Source organism: Pristiophorus japonicus, chromosome 6, assembly GCF_044704955.1.
Source record: "Pristiophorus japonicus isolate sPriJap1 chromosome 6, sPriJap1.hap1, whole genome shotgun sequence".
In the NCBI taxonomy this organism is placed as follows: domain Eukaryota; kingdom Metazoa; phylum Chordata; class Chondrichthyes; family Pristiophoridae; genus Pristiophorus; species Pristiophorus japonicus.
The window spans coordinates 36,813,010-36,823,668 of record NC_091982.1 but is presented as its reverse complement, the minus strand read 5'-3'; positions in this window follow the sequence as shown (position 1 = coordinate 36,823,668).

The following is a 10,659-nucleotide window of genomic DNA, read 5'->3' as shown; positions in this document are numbered from 1 at the left end:
TTGTCCTTGGGCTAGGGTACAGAGTTCAATTGTAGTAATTGTGTCATCTCCGATGAGAGCAGCGAACTCAACACAGACTGTAAATTAAACCTAGGACCTTCCTGCTTTATGGCTCAGGCCCACACTGAACACTCTGGCTTCAGGAGACTCCATCTTAGTTGAGCGTATATAGTGGGGTGGGTGAGTAATAGTGGCTACACTTGCTCTAGTAAAATATGGCAATTACTTAATAATTGGGGAAAAAGATTTATGATTGAATAATGAAGTAGAAAATAATCAAATGTATAAAAGGAGATGACCCCCTAATCAATGAGGAACAAGTAAACTGACTTGACAGTCATCAATGTAAAAACAAAAACCTCAATGAACGCAAAAGACAAAATAAATATTAAGATTATTACACTACCTAATAGCATTATTTTCAGATGGGTTTCCTTTTTTTTCCAGTTATGATGCTCATTATCCTTTTGGCTTATATCACTCCGGCCGAGCAACCACAGAAGAATGGAGAGTTCTTTTGAGCCTGCGAATGTTAACTCATTACAGTACCTGAGATTCATATTATGCTGAGTACTTACCCCTTATTCAATCAGTCATGCTAAAAATTACACCCATTATTGTTATTATGCAGATAAATACTTAAATCACTGACACCTCTCTTCTTCGTTTTGCTCCACAAGACTGGGTGACGCCCTAGATCGGACCACACCCTGATCTGCACATGCGCTTGTTCGTTTGTATATTTGCATTTGTGCATTTGGAAAGCAGTGACAGGATCAGTCCAAGTCAGCAGGGATTTATGAAAGGGAAATCATGCTTGACAAATCTTCCAGAATATTTTGAGGATGTAACTAGTAGAGTGGATAAGGGAGAACCAGTGCATGTGGTGTATTTGGACTTTCAAAAGGCTTTTGACAAGGTCCCACACAAGAGATTAGTGTGCGAAATTAAGGCACATGGTATTGGGGGTAATGTATTGACGTGAATAGAGAACTGGTTGGCAGACAGGAAGCAAAGAGTGGGAATAAACGGGTCCTTTTCAGAATGGCAGGCAGTGACTAGTGGGGTACCACAAGGCTCAGTGCTGGGACCCTAGCTATTTACAAGATACATTAATGATTTAGACGAAGGAATTGAAGGTAATATCTCCAAGTTTGCAGATGACACTAAGCTGGATGGCAGTGCGAGCTGCGCGGAGGATGCTAGGAGGCTGCAGGGGGACTTGGACAGGTTAGGTGAATGGGCAAATGCATGGCAGATGTAGTATAATGTGGATAAGTGTGAGGTTATCCACTTTGGTTGCAAAAACAGGAAGGCAGATTATTATCTGAATGGTGACAGATTAGTAAAAGGGGAGGTGCAACGAGACCTGGGTGTCATGGTACATCAGTCATTGAAAGTTGGCATTCAGGTTCAGCAGGCAGTAAAGAAGGCAAATGGCATGCTGGCCTTCTTAGCAAGGGGATTTGAGTATAGGAGCAGGGCGATCTTACTGCAGTTGTACAGGGCCTTGGTGAGAGCACACCTTGAGTATTGTGTCTCCTAATCTGAGGAAGGACATTCTTGCTATTGAGGGAGTGCAACGAAGGTTCACCAGACTGATTCCCAGGTTGGCAGGACTGACATATGAAGAAAGACTGGATCGACTAGGCTTATATTCACTGGAATTTAGAAGAATGAGCGGGGATCTCATAGACAGATATAAAATTCTGACTGGATTGGACAGGTTAGATGCAGGAAGAATGTTCCCGACGTTGGTGAAGTCCAGAACCAGGGGTCACAGTTTAAGGATAAGGAGTAAGCCATTTAGGACTGAGATGAGGAGAAACTTCTTCACTCAGAGAAATGTGAACCTGTGGAATTCTCTACCACTGAAAGTTGTTGAGGCCAGTTCATTAGATATATTCAAAAGGGAGTTAGATGTGGTCCTTACGGCTAAAAGGATCAAGGGGTATGGAGAGAAAGCAGGAATGGGGTACTGAAGTTACATGGTTAGCCATGATTATATTGAATGGTGGTGCAGGCTCGAAGGGCCGAATGGCCTACTCCTGCACCTACTTTCTATGTTTCTATGTACAGTGATTCTCTTGGGACAGCTGTGACAAATGGTGATTTCTTGCTTGCTGCTATGCCTGTGCACAAAACGTCCCGTTTCGGATGCTGATTACAGTGATTCTCCCGGGCTCTGCTGCTTGTGTCCGGCCGAGCCCGCAACCCTGCCCCGTCAGTACTCCGACCTGTGCCTGGAGCTCTGGCCAGCAACGATTGTGTTGGGGTGGACAGTCGCAATTTGGATGAAAAAGAACAACCTTAAACCTAACCCAGCAAAGTTATTTCAGTTCCCTCCCTCTGAAAAACGTACACATTCGTTTATTGTCTCGCTCCAAAAACTCAGAAATTATTTTCCGAGTTATTTTCAGTGTACCCTGTCCAAAAAGATCCATGTATTTGTACTTTATTTTGTTGTGTTTTGCCTGGCCCAATGTCCTTTTGTGCGCTGCGCCGATTTCCTTAAGTTCACAGAAGGTTTTTTTTTCGGGGCTTCTTGTCAGTGTGCGTGCGCTGAAAAAAAACGTGGACGGCCAACATCGCCTAACTGTAGAAAAACGTTGCCTGAGCCCGTTTTCACTCATGTCTGCACGAAAAAATTTTAAACTGCCGCAGATGGTCTGCGCCGGCATACAAACGTTGTCGAAAATTGAAAACTGAGGATTTGAAGCCAAAAAATGTTTGGACGCCAAAAAACAGCGCACAATCATGGCAAAAATAGGGACCTATATCCTGTTTAATAAGATAATGTTATTTTTAAACCCTTTAACATATGTACAATTATTTTTCAAAGAATTTAATTGTTTTAAATAATGAATTAAATTGCATTTTGATTAATTTTAACTGTGATGTTTTAAATATATATATTTTAATTGTGTGTGTTTTGGGGAGTATTCCCATTCAGTCAGTGATTCCGTGTAATCATCATAAGAATGAATGGGAATACCCCTATTTGGATTGTTTGGGCTGGCCCACATGATCCCAGGAAGTGTGCAAAGCGCTTATGTCCATGGAATACGTGGGCCTCTATACAGGCCTTCGCCTAGAGGCCCAGGACCACAAGTCTCTGAACCTCCCGTACCATCAGGTAGATTCGTAGAAATTTTTCAGCTCGCAAGCATCCGGCCTCGCGAAGCCTCCGACTGCAACTTCTGGGCCAACATTTGTTTCTCTCTGCACAGATGCTGCCTGACTGGCTGAGTATTTCCAGCATTTTCTGGTTATACTTCAATATTAGGAGGCATTGGCTGTACGAAGAAGTTGAGAGAATGAAAGACATGAACAGGATTGGTGAGGCCGCCAGACAGTTCAGTCCAACCTAACTTCAAATTCCATTGAAATAAATGACTTGAAGCTTATTGCTACTTTAAAAATCATTCACAAGGGAGTGGACACACCAGGTTCTCCAAGCCTCCACTAACCATCGACTATTAAAGGAAAAGAAATATATGGAAAATATACTAGTAATGTGTAAATATGCCATTTACACATCACTGGTATATTTTTCGTATTTGTTTATTTTTCTTTAGTGGCCAATTTTTCGTGTCTGTTACCATATAATCTGGTTAATATGTTAAAATTTTTGCATGCATTGTGTAATGTCATACTACTTCCTGTTCACTAATTAGTCATAACCCCTAGGTGATAGACTGTATTACTATATAAAGAGCCTATGTATTACTATATAATATAGCCACTATTATGCATATAGCCTATATATTATATATAGCCTATGTATTGCTACATAATATTTTTGGCTGATTTGCGCCCCATTTAGCGCCTCAGCGGGGCACAAAAATGATTTTTTTTGGGGGCGTGAAACAAGGCACACAAGATTTTGCGCCCGGGGCGGAACTTTCACCAATGATTTTGCGGCGACGCTAACACTTACTGCCTCGCGCTGTTTTGACCACTGGGCTGAGGTAAATCAGTGTGCATTGCTGCGCTAGTGCCCCGGGCGGAACTTTCAAGCCCGATTTAGTGTCCGCTCGGGAACCCGCCCAGAAAAACCAGTGCGCACTCGGCGTTAATGGCGCCATGTTGAAATCAAAGGAGAAATTCGCACTGGTGAGTGATTAACAGGATTGGGAGAAGAACACTGCATTACTGCTTACTTTTGCTTGTGAAGTTTGTAGTTTGTTTTATAAAGGACATTTAAGGACATTTTAAAAGATGGGGGCCATGCTCGGGTGGGCGCCAGTAATCCTGGCTGCTATTGCCATACGGCTTCAAGTTGGAAGAAGGCTTATTGTTGATCATTTGCAACGTAATCGAAGAGGTCACAGATGTATGTGGAGGAGACCTTTCCCCCCACAAGTTTACAGGGAACATCGTTCATACCTCCAGCTCTCTGAGGCACAGTGCGTTAGAAGGCTGTTCTTCCGAAAGGAGGTGGTCACAGAGATATGCCAGCTCATACAGGCAGACCTACAACCTACCAGCGGCAACAGGATTGCACTGCCCATCAAGGTGAAGGTGACTGTGGCACTTGCCTTCTATGCCTCCGGCTCTTTCCAGGTATCTACGGGGGACATATGCTCCATCTCTAGCACGCTATACATTGCTGCATTTGTACTGCACTGTACGCATGCAGAATAGAATTCATAAACTTCTCAGTGACCAAGGAGACCCAAAATGAGAGGGCTGTAGGTTTTGGACGATTTTTTGGCTTCCCCAAGGTTCAGGGTGCCCGTGACTGTACGTACATCGTCCTGCGAGCACCTTTACAGAATCCAGAGGTTTTCCGAAACCGAAAAGGATTCCATTCCATGAACGTACAGATCGTCTGTGACCATACTCAGCGCATCATGGCAGTCAACGCCCAATATCCAGGGAGCATTCATGATGCTTTCATCTTGCGTGAGAGCAGTGTCTCACGCCTGTTCAAACCTCAATCACCAGGCCAGAGCTGGATGCTGGGGGACAAAGGTTATGGTCTCGCCACCTGGCTCACAACCCCCCTCCGGAATCCTCAGACAGAAGCCGAGCATCGCTATAATGAGAGCCATGCAGTCACACGCAACATCGTCGAACAGACAATTGGAGTGCTCAAGCAGCACTTCCAATGCCTGGACCACCCTGGAGGCTGCCTGCAATACTCTCCTCAGCAGGTTTCTGAGTTCATTGTGGTTTGCTGCATGCTACACAACTTAGCCATCATGAGGGGACAGGAATTGCCAATGGGGATTGCAGGACCCACCTCAGGAGAAAAGGGACGAGGAGGAGGAGTCTGGTGAGGAATCCATGCCACCACCACCACCACAACCACAGGGGAGGCATAGTGGAGATTTAGCTGTTGCAAAAGCCTCATGTCGGCAGCTCATAATTGAATGCTTTGCTTGAAGAGTGAACAGTACATTTGTGCTTTGCCTGGCGACTCTATCCACCATGTTGATTATTCTCCCTCTTCTTCTGCAAATTAGACACTACACAGGGATGGTTAAGTTGAACAAATTAAACATTGTAAACTTTGTAATCTTTATTGTGAAACTTAAATAAAATAAAATGAGCTGCATCCAGCAGTGTGATAATTCAACAACATTATCAACAACATATACTTTAACCTCATATTATTGTGACATAAAACATACGATGCATCCAGCATCAACAACATAATGCAGCGACATCATATTCTGCCCCACTACTTTTTCCCACGGCCTTTTGCCCCCCTTTCCCATTATCACCCTCTCTTGCTTGCTGCTCCTACTCATAGTGGCCCCAAGATGCGTGCAGCAAGGCTGCCAGAGCACTGCTGTGTTGGGGGGAGACGCCGTCTGAGGACGCATTGGACCAGCTCGTGGCTGGAAGGCCCAGCTTCTGACTGGCGAGCCTCTTCATCGCCAGTCACAGGTGGTTTGGGTGTGACAGTGGAGAAGGCAGAGAGTATGGGACTCCACGACCTCTACTGGAGGACACCAGCCTCGTGTGGGCATTGATGGCCTCACTGATATCATGGTTCGCACTGACAATCTGCGACCCTACCTCCGGAATGGTCACTGTGAGACTCTCGATGCTCGTGGGTCCTACCCAAGGCATGAAGGAGCTGACTGCTGACCTGGATGCTCTCCCTGGACATTCCCACGTCCAGTTCCACGTCTGCTTGTCTGTCAGCAGACCGACTTTGCCGACTCACCCTCCATAGAGATGGCCTGTGGGATTCAACCGCAGCACTGCATTGCTGCATGTCACTGGGCCCAGGAGCCTGTATTTCATCAAACCCCGAGAACGTCACGTCGTCCTCAGAGGAGCTGAGTGCCGATGGTGGAGCAGGGGTCGACTGATGCTGTGCCGGAGTCGGCTCATTGGTATCCTCCTCTCTCTCCTCCTCCAGACGATGGCCTGACGTGGAGAGGTCCCTTGAAGGTTGCCATGCCTGTCGTTGATCATCTGCAAGTAGAAAGCAACAGACGAGTGGTTGGCAGCAGGGGAGGTGACAGGGTGACATGAGGAAGGTCGCATAGTACAGACTCATTCGAAGGACCGCCGCTAATCCATTATATCTAGCGCAGAGACACTGCAGGACATTGCCCCAACCCAGCCCCGGGAGTGTGCAGGATATTGCCCCAACCTATCCCAGGAAGTATGCGGACTTACCCTCAGTTTCCGAGCGGGGATCAGCGCCCCCAGTGGTAGCTGCCCGACCTGAGATGCCGATGAGGCCTGTCACACTCCCTTCAATGTCAGTGAGTGGCAGAGTCTGAGGCGGAACGTCGCCTGTCCACACCTGCTCGCGGCAATTATGGGACTTTTTGGCCTGCAAAGATGAAAATGGGAATGGTTACAAGAGGGTCCATCTGCACTTGTGGCACAGATAGCCACCAAATCACTTGTACCATATTGTCTGAATGTAATACAGTCTTCTGTTTAATGGCCTTGGAAGTTGCACGTGATTCATCAGGGGGATATTGAAGGGCGGAGCAATGTTGTGAGATCTCAGAAAGCAATCTTAATAATGTGTAAAGATTATTCATGGCAAATAGAGTGCAAATTAAGCCTACCTATGTGTCATTTTAGGAGGCAACCCACAGAATGCTGAGAGGCATCAACAGCATGAGAACAAAAAGTGTGTCAAATTTATAATTGAAGTAATGAGTGCGATATGTCATTATATAGTATAAATGCACACGAGGTCCATACTTGAGAGAAGGTCACTCTGTGACCAATTACCTTGACTATCAAGACCTCAAATGATGAAGGTGGGTGGAGCTTCCCCTTTTATATCTGAAAGTCCAGGTTAGGAGTGTCTCCCACAAGTTCACCCCTTGTGGTCAATGTTCTCATAGTGTACAACTTAGGTCAGCTTATACATGGGTTACAATGATAGTTGAATACGTGACATCACCTCTCCCCCAAAGTCTCTCTGGTGGTTTACGCTCCCTTGTAGAGCGCCTGAGTTGGGGCTCCGGTTGTTGGCCGCTGGCCTGAGTGTCTGCTGTTTGCGGTGCCTCAGGCCTGTCCTGACTGCCCACAGTGACTGGGCTCTCCTCCACTTGGTTCTGGTGTTCGGTCACCTGTGGTGGAGTAAACTCTATGTCTTGTTCTTCCTCTGCTTTTTCTACGGGGTTGCTGAAACTCCTTTTAGTTTGATCCACGTGTTTGTGGCAGATTTGTCCATTGGTAAGTTTAACTACCAAAACCCTATTCCCCTCTTTGGCAAGCCATTTGGGCCCTGCAGCGTAATTAAGGACAAAAACAGAGTCATTGACATCAATACATCACGCACTCGCATTCCTGTCATGGTAGTCACATTGTGACTGACGCCTGCTCTCAACAATTTCTTTCATAGTAGGATGTATAAGGGATAACCTGGTTTTGAGCGTCCTTTTCATTAGCAGCTCTGCGGGTGGAACCCCTGTGAGCAAGTGTGGTCGGGATCTATTGGCCAACAGGAGGCGTGATAAGCGGCTTTGTAGGGAACCCCCTTCAAAGCATCCCCTGTTTGATTATCCGCACTGCTCGTTCCGCCTGGCCGTTTGAGGCCGGCTTGAACAGTGCTGTTCTGACATGGTTGATTCCATTGCCTGCCATGAAGTCCTGGAATTCAGTGCTTGTGAAGCATGGGCCATTGTCGCTGACCAAGACATCCGGTAGACCATGGGAGGCGAACACTGCCCGTAGACTTTCTACCGTGGCAGAGGATGTGCTTGAATTTAAAATGGCACACTCAATCCATTTGGAGTAGGTGTCTTCTACAATCAAAAACATTTTTCCGATGAAAGGACCTGCGTAGTCCACATTGATGCATGACCATGGCTTGGCGGGCCAGGACCAGGGGCTAAGGGGGGTTTCCCTGGGTGCGTTGCCCAGCTGAGCACACGTGTTGCACCTGCGAACACACAGTTCCAGGTCTGCATCTATCCCTGGCCACCAAACGTGTGACCTGGCAATTGCCTTCATCATGACAATGCCTGGGTGCTTATTGTGAAGTTCTCTGATAAACACCTCTATGCCCATCTGGGGCATGACTACTCGGTTTCCCCACAGTAGGCAATCGGCCTGAATCGAGAGTTCATCCTTGCGCCTATGAAATGGTTTAAATTCCTCAGGGCATGCACCATATGTGGCTGCCCAGTCCCCATTCAGGACACATTTCTTAACTAAAGACAGTAGCGGGTCTTTATTTGTCCAGACTTTAATCTGATGTACTGTCACAGGTGAGCCTTCGCTTTCGAAAGCTTCAACAGCCATGACCATCTCAGCATCATGCTCAGTTGCCCCCTCAGTGGTGGCTAGTGGGAGCCTGCTGAGTGCATTGGCGCAGTTTTCAGTGCCCGGTCTGTGCTGAATTGTGTAGTCATAGGCGGCTGACATAAGTGCCCACCTCTATATGAGGGCCGATGCATTCACATTTATGGCCTTGTTGTCGGCCAAAAGGGATGTTAGGGGTTTGTGATCTGTTTCCAGCTTAAATTTCCTGCCAAACAGGTACTGGTGCATTTTTTTTACTGCATATACACATGCTAGTGCTTCCCTTTCTACCATCCCGTAGTCTCTTTCTGCCTGGGACAGACTTCTGGAAGCATACGCTACCGGCTGTAACTGACCATTGGCATTCGCATCTGCAACACACACCCGACTCCATAGGACGACGCATCGCACGTTAACACAAGTTTCTTACATGGGTCATATAACGTTAATAGTTTGTTGGAGCATAACAAATTGCGTGCTCTATCAAAAGCCCTTTCCTGGCTGTCCCCCCAGACCCAATCGTGACCTTTGCATAGGAGCACGTGTAGCGGCTCTAGCAGCGTGCTCAATTTGGGAAGAAAGTTACCAAAATAGTTCAAGAGCCCCAGGAACGAATGTTGCTCTGTCGTGTTGCGGGGTCTGGGTGCTCTCTGGATCAATTCCGTTTTGGACACAGTAGGTCTGATCCCGTCTGCTGCTACCCTCCTCCCCAGAAATTCTACCTCTGGAACTAAGACGACGCACTTATCCTTTTTCAGTCGCAGTCCTACCCGGTCCAGTCTGCGTAGCACCTCCTCCAGGTTGTGGAGGTGCTCTTCAGTATCGCAACCCGTGATGAGGATGTTGTCTTGAAAAACCACCGTCCTTGGAATCGACTTGAGGAGGCTTTCCATATTTTGCTGAAAGATCGCGGCAGCCAAACGAATCCCGAACGGACATCTGTTATACTCAAAACAACCCCTTGTGTGTCGTGATGGTGGTCAGCTTCTTCGACTCACTCGCCAGCTCCTGGGTCATGTAAGCTCAGGTCAGGTCCAATTTTGAAAAAAGTCGCAAAGAGATCCTCCGCTCTCGGTAGCGGGTACTGGTCTTGGAGTGACACCCGATTGATGGTGGCCTTGTAATCGCTCATTGCTGTAGGTGGTGCTGTAGATGACTACGTTTCAATTTGACATTTCAATAAGTTGTCTGCACCTTAGTTCACATCTCTGGCCAGTTGTTTGCTGGTGTTCCCACTCAGCCCTGTTATTGCCTGTAAGCCATTGCTCCTACATCTGTTGGCTCTCGCTCTTGCGGCCCCTGCCCTACACTACTCCCGTCTTCGCTGGCAAGCAGAAAATGTGTTTTATAAGCACATGCAATGATTCAATCTATGTATTTCTGTTATAAACAATTAAAAAAAAGAAATTGCCAGTTTCACAGTAATGACGAGGGAGGGCAAACTGGTTTGTGTGGCCAAGGCAGTGAGATTGTGATGGTGGCAAAAGGTCTGAAGCATTCCTCTCCTGCTGCTGTGTGGTGGTACAGGTGTGTACCCGAGGAAATATAGGGTTACACAGGGGGCTGCATAGGGCATATAAGGGGGCCTGCGGTGGGGGGCGTGGGGTGGGGCTGCGGAGGTGAAAGAGCGAGGATAATTAGTAAGGGAAATGGAAAAGATACCACACTCGTGCAACAGAGGATGGGCTGAAGCACACTGTTAAGGTAGAGTACATAAGAACATAAGAATTGGGAGCAGGAGTAGGCCATTCGGCCCCTCGAGCCTGCTCCGCCATTCAATAAGATCATGGCTGATCTACCTCAACACTTTCCTGTGCTATCCCCATATCCCTTGAATCCCTTAATATACTCAACGACTGAGCATCCACAGCCCTCTGCAGTAGAGAATTCCAAAGATTCACCACCCTCTGAGTGAAAAAATTT